Source organism: Macrobrachium nipponense, chromosome 27 (genome assembly GCF_015104395.2).
Source record: "Macrobrachium nipponense isolate FS-2020 chromosome 27, ASM1510439v2, whole genome shotgun sequence".
Classification (NCBI taxonomy): domain Eukaryota; kingdom Metazoa; phylum Arthropoda; class Malacostraca; order Decapoda; family Palaemonidae; genus Macrobrachium; species Macrobrachium nipponense.
In genome coordinates, this window is record NC_087216.1 from 25,063,491 (window position 1) to 25,076,405 (window position 12,915).

The window sequence follows — 12,915 nt, forward strand, 5'->3', positions numbered from 1 at the left end:
CAGCCCGTAGGTCATTTGAATTTTTGGATGTGGAAAGGTGATTTTTAAGGATATGAGGTGAGCCTTTATTTATGATTCTATGGGTTATGCACGTGAAATGGTATGATTTGAAAAGGAAAGGAAAGGTGAACAGGCAAGGTTACAAACCCCTTTAAACCCTAAGGTACCCATTAGTAGGAGATAAAGATCGATAGTAGCGAGTCCTGGCGAGTCAGAGATAGCCAGTAAGGAAAACGAAAAATTTATAGTCGTAGAAAAACGGAAAAAAAAGCACATTAATCTATGGAGTTCAAGTACCATATTTCACTTAACGACAATAGAATAAACAGCGCCGATCGTTAGTGATAGAGATTCGGCGAGAGAAAAACGAAATATTATAAGTTCTAGAGAAAGCAAAACAAAAGTAAACAACAGCTTAAGCAGTAGTTAGAGTGACAGTTGAAATATTCGGTCGTTAGACGTGAGGCGGCCGAAAAACGGAGGGGAAAGGAGGATTGTTTAGTAAAAGAAAAAGCAGTTAATGCTATAAACAGCACTTTTCTCGAAGGAGGTCATCTGGAACTGGTCTCTAGGTCCAACAGAACGTGGACGAGCTCAGAGAACAGTTGATGATCGTTCTATTACAGAATGGGTTTTTGCCTTCGAGGAGTTCTGAATCGAAATTCAGATTGGAGGAAATCATCTGGGAGGGAGATCTCAAAGTTGAGGGCTTCCTGGAAGATCTCTTTAAACAGTCGGTCGTTGTAGTATTGGTTGTCAAGTAGAACTCTGTTAATGAAGATTTGGAATTCGTCGTAGGTCATCAGGAGCTTGTGAATTCCTTGTTCTCCTACGAACCGGAATTCACTTCCAGAGGCGACTGATCTGAGTTTCGGTTTGCAGGTCTGGATTCCCATGTCTTGCTTAACTGGGAACTCCTCTGTTTGTGTTCCAGTTTCGGCATACAAAGCGGGAGCTTCTGTGATTGTCTCGACCTGCATATCTTCAACTGGTTGTTCTGGTTGTTCTGTCTGAGTTCCTGCTTCGACACGAGCAGGAGTCGGCGTCTTCGGCGATGCAAAGGCTGGAGGAGTAACCTGAGGGGTTGGGGGAATAAACTGAGGGGTAGAGGGAAAAACCTTAGGGGTCGGGGGGTTGGAAGGGGTTTGGGAATTGGAGGTTGGAGGGAAGGAAAGGATGAGGGGTTTGGGATATAATGACGTGGTTTTTGGTTAGAAGGATGAGGAGTTTGTGGTGGAGGAGGTAGGTTGGTCCTGGGATCAATCCTTGGTTGGCTTGGAGGTCGTCTTGGGGGCGGCTGGCGGTCTTGAGGTCTTGCAGGTGGTGGAGTTATGCCCTTTATCCTCCAGATCTTCTCCAGTCTGACAGGGCATCCTCTGAACCATGCATGGTGCGACTGGTGACAGTTGGGGCATCGGGCAACAGTGTGGCCCTTTGATTTGAATTTCTGGAGGCAAACGTCAGTTTCATGTTTCAAGCTGCATATTCCGCAGACGTGGTGGGAAGTACATTCTCTCCTGTGGTGTCCGTACTTCTGGCACTTGAAACATCGAAGTGGCTCAGGAACGAAGGCTTCTGTGTGGTAGGTGCCGAGGATTCCGAGATCGATGAAGGGAGGGATATTACCCTTAAATGTTGCCTCCACCTTCAGGGTTTCCTCAGTCGTAGCTGCGTCTTTCTTTACTGTGCATCTTGATGCACTCAGGATATTTGGTAGCTGGAGAATTCTTTCGATGGGAATGTATCTCGGGACTTTACAAATCATCCCTTTTGTGATTTTATCTGCAGGATCTAGGAGAAGGCAGGAGGGGTCGTTGCTGAGGAGGTCGGCTGAATGCTGGTCTTTTTAAGGGGAAATTCTAAATTGCCCCCATTCCCCTTTCAGATTAGGTCTGGCATGAAGTTTTGCTTCGGGGTGTTTATTCTCCAATGCTAAAACAGCTGCATATGACGATTGGCCTTGCGATGCTATTGCCTTGAACTTGGGCAGTGTGGAGGAGGAGTTTGCAGGGGTCGAAGTTTGAGATGGTGTCGAAGGCCCAGGGACGTTGATGATGGTCTTCAAAGCTTTCTTTCGTTTCTTCTGTACCATCTGAAAGCCCTGCTCGTCAGGGGAGGGCAGGTCCACCAGCGAGGGGTCGGGAGACGACGGTCGCTTCTCTGCCATCAGTAAATTACCGTTAGGTCTCTAAAAATAGCTTGAATGAGGCAAGGATTACGTAGCACGCCTGTGCGCGACTATTACGTAACTGAATTCCAGTGTTGTTGTTTGTTGTTGTTTAGGATTAAGCTGGCTTTATGCCAGCACGGGCTCTTGCTCATAGAGCAGCCCGTAGGTCATTTGAATTTTTTGGATGTGGAAAGGTGATTTTTTAAGGATATGAGGTGAGCCTTTATTTATGATTCTATGGGTTATGCACGTGAAATGGTATGATTTGAAAAGGAAAGGAAAGGTGAACAGGCAAGGTTACAAACCCCTTTAAACCCTAAGGTACCCATTAGTAGGAGATAAAGATCGATAGTAGCGAGTCCTGGCGAGTCAGAGATAGCCAGTAAGGAAAACGAAAATTTATAGTCGTAGAAAAACGGAAAAAAAAGCACATTAATCTATGGAGTTCAAGTACCATATTTCACTTAACGACAATAGAATAAACAGCGCCGATCGTTAGTGATAGAGATTCGGCGAGAGAAAAACGAAATATTATAAGTTCTAGAGAAAGCAAAACAAAAGTAAACAACAGCTTAAGCAGTAGTTAGAGTGACAGTTGAAATATTCGGTCGTTAGACGTGAGGCGGCCGAAAAACGGAGGGGAAAGGAGGATTGTTTAGTAAAAGAAAAAGCAGTTAATGCTATAAACAGCACTTTTCTCGAAGGAGGTCATCTGGAACTGGTCTCTAGGTCCAACAGAACGTGGACGAGCTCAGAGAACAGTTGATGATCGTTCTATTACAGAATGGGTTTTTGCCTTCGAGGAGTTCTGAATCGAAATTCAGATTGGAGGAAATCATCTGGGAGGGAGATCTCAAAGTTGAGGGCTTCCTGGAAGATCTCTTTAAACAGTCGGTCGTTGTAGTATTGGTTGTCAAGTAGAACTCTGTTAATGAAGATTTGGAATTCGTCGTAGGTCATCAGGAGCTTGTGAATTCCTTGTTCTCCTACGAACCGGAATTCACTTCCAGAGGCGACTGATCTGAGTTTCGGTTTGCAGGTCTGGATTCCCATGTCTTGCTTAACTGGGAACTCCTCTGTTTGTGTTCCAGTTTCGGCATACAAAGCGGGAGCTTCTGTGATTGTCTCGACCTGCATATCTTCAACTGGTTGTTCTGGTTGTTCTGTCTGAGTTCCTGCTTCGACACGAGCAGGAGTCGGCGTCTTCGGCGATGCAAAGGCTGGAGGAGTAACCTGAGGGGTTGGGGGAATAAACTGAGGGGTAGAGGGAAAAACCTTAGGGGTCGGGGGGGTTGGAAGGGGTTTGGGAATTGGAGGTTGGAGGGAAGGAAAGGATGAGGGGTTTGGGATATAATGACGTGGTTTTTGGTTAGAAGGATGAGGAGTTTGTGGTGGAGGAGGTAGGTTGGTCCTGGGATCAATCCTTGGTTGGCTTGGAGGTCGTCTTGGGGGCGGCTGGCGGTCTTGAGGTCTTGCAGGTGGTGGAGTTATGCCCCGTTTATCCTCCAGATTTTCTCCAGTCTGACAGGGCATCCTCTGAACCATGCATGGTGCGACTGGTGACAGTTTGGGGCATCGGCAACAGTGTGGCCCTTTGATTTGAATTTCTGGAGGCAAACGTCAGTTTCATGTTTCAAGCTGCATATTCCGCAGACGTGGTGGGAAGTACATTCTCTCCTGTGGTGTCCGTACTTCTGGCACTTGAAACATCGAAGTGGCTCAGGAACGAAGGCTTCTGTGTGGTAGGTGCCGAGGATTCCGAGATCGATGAAGGGAGGGATATTACCCTTAAATGTTGCCTCCACCTTCAGGGTTTCCTCAGTCGTAGCTGCGTCTTTCTTTACTGTGCATCTTGATGCACTCAGGATATTTGGTAGCTGGAGAATTCTTTCGATGGGAATGTATCTCGGGACTTTACAAATCATCCCTTTTGTGATTTTATCTGCAGGATCTAGGAGAAGGCAGGAGGGGTCGTTGCTGAGGAGGTCGGCTGAATGCTGGTCTTTAGGGGAAATTATAAATTCCCCTTTCAGATTAGGTCTGGCATGAAGTTTTGCTTCGGGGTGTTTATTCTCCAATGCTAAAACAGCTGCATATGACGATTGGCCTTGCGATGCTATTGCCTTGAACTTGGGCAGTGTGGAGGAGGAGTTTGCAGGGGTCGAAGTTTGAGATGGTGTCGAAGGCCCAGGGACGTTGATGATGGTCTTCAAAGCTTTCTTTCGTTTCTTCTGTACCATCTGAAAGCCCTGCTCGTCAGGGGAGGGCAGGTCCACCAGCGAGGGGTCGGGAGACGACGGTCGCTTCTCTGCCATCAGTAAATTACCGTTAGGTCTCTAAAAATAGCTTGAATGAGGCAAGGATTACGTAGCACGCCTGTGCGCGACTATTACGTAACTGAATTCCAGTGTTGTTGTTTGTTGTTGTTTAGGATTAAGCTGGCTTTATTGCCAGCACGGGCTCTTGCTCATAGAGCAGCCCCGTAGGTCATTTGAATTTTTTGGAATGTGGAAAAAAGGTGATTTTTTAAGGATATGAGGTGAGCCTTTATTTATGATTCTATGGGTTATGCACGTGAAATGGTATGATTTGAAAAGGAAAGGAAAGGTGAACAGGCAAGGTTACAAACCCCTTTAAACCCTAAGGTACCCATTAGTAGGAGATAAAGATCGATAGTAGCGAGTCCTGGCGAGTCAGAGATAGCCAGTAAGGAAAACGAAAAATTTATAGTCGTAGAAAAACGGAAAAAAAAGCACATTAATCTATGGAGTTCAAGTACCATATTTCACTTAACGACAATAGAATAAACAGCGCCGATCGTTTAGTGATAGAGATTCGGCGAGAGAAAAACGAAATATTATAAGTTCTAGAGAAAGCAAAACAAAAGTAAACAACAGCTTAAGCAGTAGTTAGAGTGACAGTTGAAATATCGGTCGTTAGACGTGAGGCGGCCGAAAAAACGGAGGGGCGGGAAAGGGAGCGATTGTTTTTTTAGTAAAAAGAAAAAAAAAACAAAAAAAAGCAAGTTGAATGCTATAAACAGGCACGTTTTCCTTTTCGAAGGAGGCGTCATCTAGGAACTGGCGTCTCTAGGTCCAACAGAACGTGGACGAGCTCAGAGAACAGTTGATGATCGTTCTATTACAGAATGGGTTTTTGCCTTCGAGGAGTTCTGAAATCGAAATTCAGATTGGAGGAAATCATCTGGGAGGGAGATCTCAAAGTTGAGGGCTTCCTGGAAGATCTCTTTAAACAGTCGGTCGTTGTAGTATTCGTTGTCAAGTAGAACTCTGTTAATGAAGATTTGGAATTCGTTGTAGGTCATCAGGAGCTTGTGAATTCCTTGTTCTCCTACGAACCGGATTCACTTCCAGAGGCGACTGATCTGAGTTTCGGTTTGCAGGTCTGGATTCCCATGTCTTGCTTAACTGGAACTCCTCTGTTTGTGTTCCAGTTTCGGCATACAAAGCGGGAGCTTCTGTGATTGTCTCGACCTGCATATCTTCAACTGGTTGTTCTGGTTGTTCTGTCTGAGTTCCTGCTTCGACACGAGCAGGAGTCGGCGTCTTCGGCGATGCAAAGGCTGGAGGAGTAACGGGGGGGGTTGGGGGAATAAACTGAGGGGTAGAGGAAAAACCTTAGGGGTCGGGGGGGTTGGAAGGGGTTTGGGAATTGGAGGTTGGAGGGAAGGAAAGGATGAGGGGTTTGGGATATAATGACGTGGCGTTTTTGGTTAGAAGGATGAGGAGTTTGTGGTGGAGGAGGTAGGTTGGTCCTGGGATCAATCCTTGGTTGGCTTGGAGGTCGTCTTGGGGGCGGCTGGCGGTCTTGAGGTCTTGCAGGTGGTGGAGTTATGCCCTTATCCTCCAGATCTTCTCCAGTCTGACAGGGCATCCTCTGAACCATGCATGGTGCGACTGGTGACAGTTGGGGCATCGGGCAACAGTGTGGCCCTTTGATTTGAATTTCTGGAGGCAAACGTCAGTTTCATGTTTCAAGCGTGCCTTATTCGCAAGATCGGGGTGGTGGGAAGTAACACATTCTCTCCTGTGGTGTCCGTACTTCTGGCACTTGAAACATCGAAGTGGCTCAGGAACGAAGGCTTCTGTGTGGTTAGGTGCCGAGGATTCCGAGATCGATGAAGGAGGGATATTACCCTTAAATGTTGCCTCCACCACCTTCAGGGTTTCCTCAGTCGTAGCTGCGTCTTTCTTTACTGTGCATCTTGATGCACTCAGGATATTTGGTAGCTGGAGAATTCTTTCGATGGGAATGTATCTCGGGACTTTACAAATCATCCCTTTTGTGATTTTATCTGCAGGATCTAGGAGAAGGCAGGAGGGGTCGTTGCTGAGGAGGTCGGCTGAATGCTGGTCTTTAGGGGAAATTATAAATTCCCCTTTCAGATTAGGTCTGGCATGAAGTTTTGCTTCGGGGTGTTTATTCTCCAATGCTAAAACAGCTGCATATGACGATTGGCCTTGCGATGCTATTGCCTTGAACTTGGGCAGTGTGGAGGAGGAGTTTGCAGGGGTCGAAGTTTGAGATGGTGTCGAAGGCCCAGGGACGTTGATGATGGTCTTCAAAGCTTTCTTTCGTTTCTTCTGTACCATCTGAAAGCCCTGCTCGTCAGGGGAGGGCAGGTCCACCAGCGAGGGGTCGGGAGACGACGGTCGCTTCTCTGCCATCAGTAAATTACCGTTAGGTCTCTAAAAATAGCTTGAATGAGGCAAGGATTACGTAGCACGCCTGTGCGCGACTATTACGAGTCCATCTCCTTTTATCGTGGTGTTGCGAGCTCTTGAGTACGGTCAGAGCACCTCTCCGGCAGGTCGGGTTTTCATTGGTTCCCTGGAAGATGACTCATACAGCGGGCGTTAACGAGTCTTGCAGACCTTCTCAGGTGGGGGGTATCATCGGGGGCCTCTTGATTGGCTTCTACCTGAGTGACGTCACCCCTGGTATTATTCTCATGTCCGGTGTTCGTTTCATGCGCGCTGGTACTTTCGTTAGGGGGGAGGGGTGTGGTCCTCCTCACACACGTCGGTATCAGGAACGCTTCTTGGGTGGTATTAAGGGAGGCTTTCCCTTTTCCTCGAGGATGAGCAGCGCTTCTAGGAGACGCAGACGTCGTGGGTCAGGTGCTCTCCCGATGATCTTCATATTCCTGACGATGTCGTCTCTCGTTAATGTTTCTGCGGTGTACTACAAGGGCGTGCTGCCTAATGGCGCCCTCCTGGGCGTGGCAGGAAATCCTTTTTGACAGGGGCATCGTCGTCATGCCGATGTAAATCCCAGGGCAGGGTCCTTGGGGGGCGGGCATACGTATCGGTAGACGACGTTGGACTGCTTCAGGGGGTCTCCTACCGGCGGGGAGGGGTTGTTCTTCATCAGGAGGTCCTTCGTACGCCGATTTTTGTAGTAAATAATGAGGGACACTCTTTCCTTCCTCCATGGGGCGGACGTGTTCCTCTATTATTTTCTTCATGGCTGCTTCTTCCTCCTTGTATTGGTGGTGCATGAAGGCTTTATAGAAAAGTTTGATATCCTCCGGGGGCGGAATGTTCCTTCTCTCTTCCTCCGCCATGTACCACTTGTCAAGGGCGGCTCGAGTTTCTCGGTTTACGAGTTTGTTCGAGTACCCATTGTTAATTAGCATCTGTGGATGCTCGGTCGAGTTCGAGGTGTGGTTTGTCCTGCCACCGTCGAACAATCCAACTAAGAGGGCCCTCCTGACGAAGGCCCTACGGTTGGTGGTACTTGAAACCGCGCAGGACACTTGCTATCAACCATTCATACAAAGTCCGAGGTTGTCGTAGCTTTGGGGTGTAAACTGTAGTCGCCAACTTCTGATTCGTCTTCGTGACAAGGACGTTCGAGGAAGGGGAGCCGATCGTTGCTGCTGTACTCGACAGTGAAGTTGAGTGCGCCTGTGCTGCAGGAACTGCTGCCGAAGGGCTTCTACCTCATCCTCGCAGTCGGCTTGCACGAAGATGTCATCGATGTAGCGTCAGTATGTGCGGGGACATCTGTGTTGCGAGAAGACCCTTTCATCCACTTCTCCCATGTAGAAGTTAGCGAAGAGGACTCCTAAGGGGGACCCCATCGCTACGCCGTCCTTTGGGCGGTACATCTGTCCTCGGTGGGTGGTGAAGGGGCTCTCTTCGTACAGATATCCAGCAGGGTTCTTAAGGAGTCTTCTGGGATGTTAGGGGGTCTCATATCGGGATTCCTATATACCAGCTCCATGATGATCCCTATCGTCTCGTCGACTGGGACGTTGGTGAATAGGGACTCAACGTCTGAGGACGCCATGGTTAATATATTATTATTATTAATGTTAATGTTAATGTTAATGTTAATATTATTATTAATATTATTAATAATCATAATCATAATAATCATAATAATCATAATAATCACAATAATCATAATAATCATAATAATCATAATAATAATGAGGTTAATATCAGGAGAGGGATCTTCCAGGGCGACTCACTGTCCCCACTACTCTTCGTAGTAGCCATGATTCCCATGACAAAATTACAGCAACTCAAGAAAAGAGGCAAATGAATTAACCATCTTGTTTTCTGGACGACATCAAGCTGTAGGGTAAGAGCATCAAGGAAATAGATACCCTAATCCAGACTGTAAGGATTGTATCTGGGGACATCAGGATGGAGTTTGGAATAGTAAAATAGTGCCAATAATCGGATACAGCGCAGGAACAGTGGAATGGACGAAGGCAGAACTTCGCAGCATGGACCGGAAAACTAGGAAACATATGACAATACACAAAGCACTACACCAAAGAGCAAATACGGACAGACTATACATAACACGAAAGGAAGGAGGGAGAGGACTACTAAGCATAGAGGACTGCGTCAAGCATCGAGAAACAGGAGCACTGGGGCAATTATATGAAAACCAGTGAAGACGAGTTGGCTAAAGAGTGCATGGGAAGAAGGACTGATAAAAGTAGACGAAGACCCACAAATGTACGGAGACAGGAGAATGACAAGCAGAACAGAGGAATGGCACAACAAACCAATGCACGGACAATACATGAGACAGACTAAAGAACTAGCCAGCGATTACACGTGGCAAAGGGTACTGAGGGGAGAGCTCAAGAAGGAAACTGAAGGAATGATAACAGCGGCACAAGATCAGGCCCTAAGAACCAGATGTGTTCAAAGAACGATATGGAAATATCATCTTCCCCATATGTAGGAAGTGCAATACGAAAAATGAAACCATAAACCACATAGCAAGCGAATGCCCGGCACTTGCACAGAACCAGTACAAAAAGGGGCATGATTCAGTAGCAAAAGCCTTCCACTGGAGCCTGTGCAAGAAACACCAGCTACCTTGTAGTAATAAGTGGTACGAGTACCACCCTGAAGGAGTGATAGAAAATGATCAGGCAAAGATCCTCTGGAACTATGGTATCAGAACAGATAGGGTGATATGTCCAAATAGACCAGACGTGACGTTGATTGACAAAATCAAGAAGAAAGTATCACTCATTGATGTCGCAATACCATGTGGACACTAGAGTTAAGAGAAAGAGAGGGAGGGAAAAATGGATAAGTATCAAGATCTGAAAATAGAAATAAGAAGGATATGGGATATGCCAGTGGAAATTGTACCCATAATCATAGGAACACTAGGCACGATTCCAAGATCACTGAAAAGGAATCTAGAAAAACTAGAGGCTGTAGCAGCTCCAGGACTCATGCAGAAGAGTGTGATCCTAGAAACGGCGCACGTAGTAAGAAAAGTGATGGACTCCTAAGAGCAGGAATGCAACCCGGAACCCCACACTATAAATACCATCAGTCGAATTGGAGGACTGTGATAGACCAAAAAAAAAAACTTTAAAAAATAAAATAAAATATAATAATAGACAAAATGGTAATGAAGAACAGTAGGAGAAGGAAAACAAACCTAAGTATGGCATGGATAGACTATAAGAAAGCCTTCGACATGATACCACACACATGGCTAATAGAATGCCTGAAAATATATGGGGCAGAGGAAAACACCATCAGCTTCCTCAAAAATACAATGTGCAACTGGAATACAATACTTACAAGCTCTGGAATAAGACTAGCAGAGGTTAATATCAGGAGAGGAATTTTCCAGGGCGACTCACTGTCCCCACTACTCTTCGTAGTAGCCATGATTCCCATGACAAAAGTACTACAGAGATGGATGCCGGTACCAACTCAAGAAAAGAGGCAACAGAATTACCATCTGATGTTCATGGACGACATCAAGCTGTATGGTAAGAGCATCAAGGAAATAGATACCCTAATCCAGACTGTAAGGATTGTATCTAGGGACATCAGGATGGAGTTTGGAATAGAAAAATGCGCCTTAGTTAACATACAAAAAGGCAAAGTAACGAGAACTGAAGGGATAAAGCTACCAGATGGGAGCAACATCAAACACATAGATGAGACAGGATACAAATACCTGGCGAATAATGGAAGGAGGGGAGTATAAAACACCAAGAGATGAAGGGACACGATCAGAAAGAATACATGCAGAGACTCAAGGCGATACTCAAGTCAAAAACTCAATGGAGGAAATATGATAAAAGCCATAAACACATGGGCAGTGCCTGTAATCAGATACAGCGCAGGAATAGTGGAATGGACGAAGGCGCAGAAACTCCGCAGCATAGATCAGAAAAAACAGGAAACATATGACAATACACAAAGCACTACCACCAAAGGAGCAAATACGGACAGACTATACATAACACGAAAGGAAGGAGGGAGAGACTACTAAGTATAGAGGACTGCGTCAACATTGAGAACAGAGCACTGGGGCAATATCTGAAAACCAGTGAAGACGAGTGGCTAAAGAGTGCATGGGAAGAAGACTAATAAAAGTAGACGAAGACCCAGTAATATACAGAGACAGGGGAATGACAGACAGAACAGAGGACTGGCACAAAAACACAATGCACGGACAATACATGAAGACAGACTAAAGAACTAGCCAGCGATGACACATGCAATGACTACAGAAAGAGAGCTAAAGAAGGAAACTGAAGGAATGATCACAGCGGCACAAGATCAGGCCCTAAGAACCAGATATATTCAAAGAACGATAGACGGAAAATAACATCTCTCCCATATGTAGGAGTGCAATGCGAAAAATGAAACCATAAACCACATAGCAAGCGAATGCCCGGCACTTGCACAGAACCGTACAAAAAAGAGTCAATGATTCAGTGGCAAAAGCCCTCCACTGGAGCCTGTGCAAGAAACATCAGCTACCTTGCAGTAAATAAGTGGTACGAGCACCAAGCTGAGGCAGTGATAGAAAACGATCAGGCAAAGATCCTCTGGGACTATGGGTATCAGAAACGGATAGGGTGATATGTGCAAACAGACCAGACGTGACGTTGATTGACAAAGTAAAGAAGAAAGTATCACTCATTGATGTCGCAATACCATGGCACACCAGAGTTGAAGAGAAAGAGAGGGAAAAAATGGATAAGAATCAAGATCTGAAAATAGAAATAAGAAGGATATGGGATATGCCAGTGGAAATCGTACCCATAATCATAGGAGCACTAGGCACGATCCCAAGATCCTGAAAAGGAATCTAGAAAAACTAGAGGCTGAAGTAGCTCCAGGACTCATGCAGAAGAGTGTGATCCTAGAAACGGCACACATAGTAAGAAAAGTGATGGACTTCTAAGAGGCAGATGCAACCCAGAACCCCACACTATAAATATCACCCAGTCGAATGGAGGACCTGTGATAGAGAAAAAAAAACAAAAAAAAAAAAAAATAATAAAAAAAAAAAAAAAAAAAAAAAAAAAAAAAAAAAAAAAAAATTAAAAAAAAAAAAAAAAAATAATAATAATAATAATAATAATAATAATAATAATAATAATAATAATAATAATAATAATAATAATAATAAGTTTTAAAGTTTTTAATAATATACCATTGTATAAACACTATCAATAATTTAAGCCCTCTTTAACTTGAAACTATACGAGAGAATATTTCTATTTAATAATAATAAAATAATAATATAATAATAATAAAAATAATAATAATAATAATATAATAATAATAATAATAATATAATAATAATAATATAATAATAATCTGTTAGAAATCTCCAACATTTATATGACAACTATAGCGGTAATCTAACAATTTCCATACTGGGCATATTTTATTAAAATAATCAGTAACAAAATTTATGATCAGGTTGATGAAAAACTAACGGACATTCCTACACATTTCATTACTGTTTCTTATTTTCTTGATGAGACATCAAGAACAACTAGAGTTTTACCGCAGTAATGAAATATGGGTAGGAATATCCGTAGAGTATTTCATCCAACCTGCATCATATTTTGTACTGATTATCCTAATCAAATATTTTTGCACATTTATGAAATTGTTAGATATTTGCTATCGTTGTCATATAAATGTTGGAAAAAATTACTAATACAAATTATTATCATTTTATTATTATTATTATTATTATTATTATTATTATTATTTATTATATGGAAATATTCTCTCATATAGTTTCAAGTTGAAAAGGGCTTAATTTTTTGATAGTGTTTATACAATGGTATATATCATTTTAAATCTTTATTATTATTATTATTACCAATTATTATTATTATTATTATTTTTTTTTTTATTTTTTTTTCTTTTTTTTTTTTTTTTAATTCTTATTTTTTTTTTTTTTTTTTTTTTTTT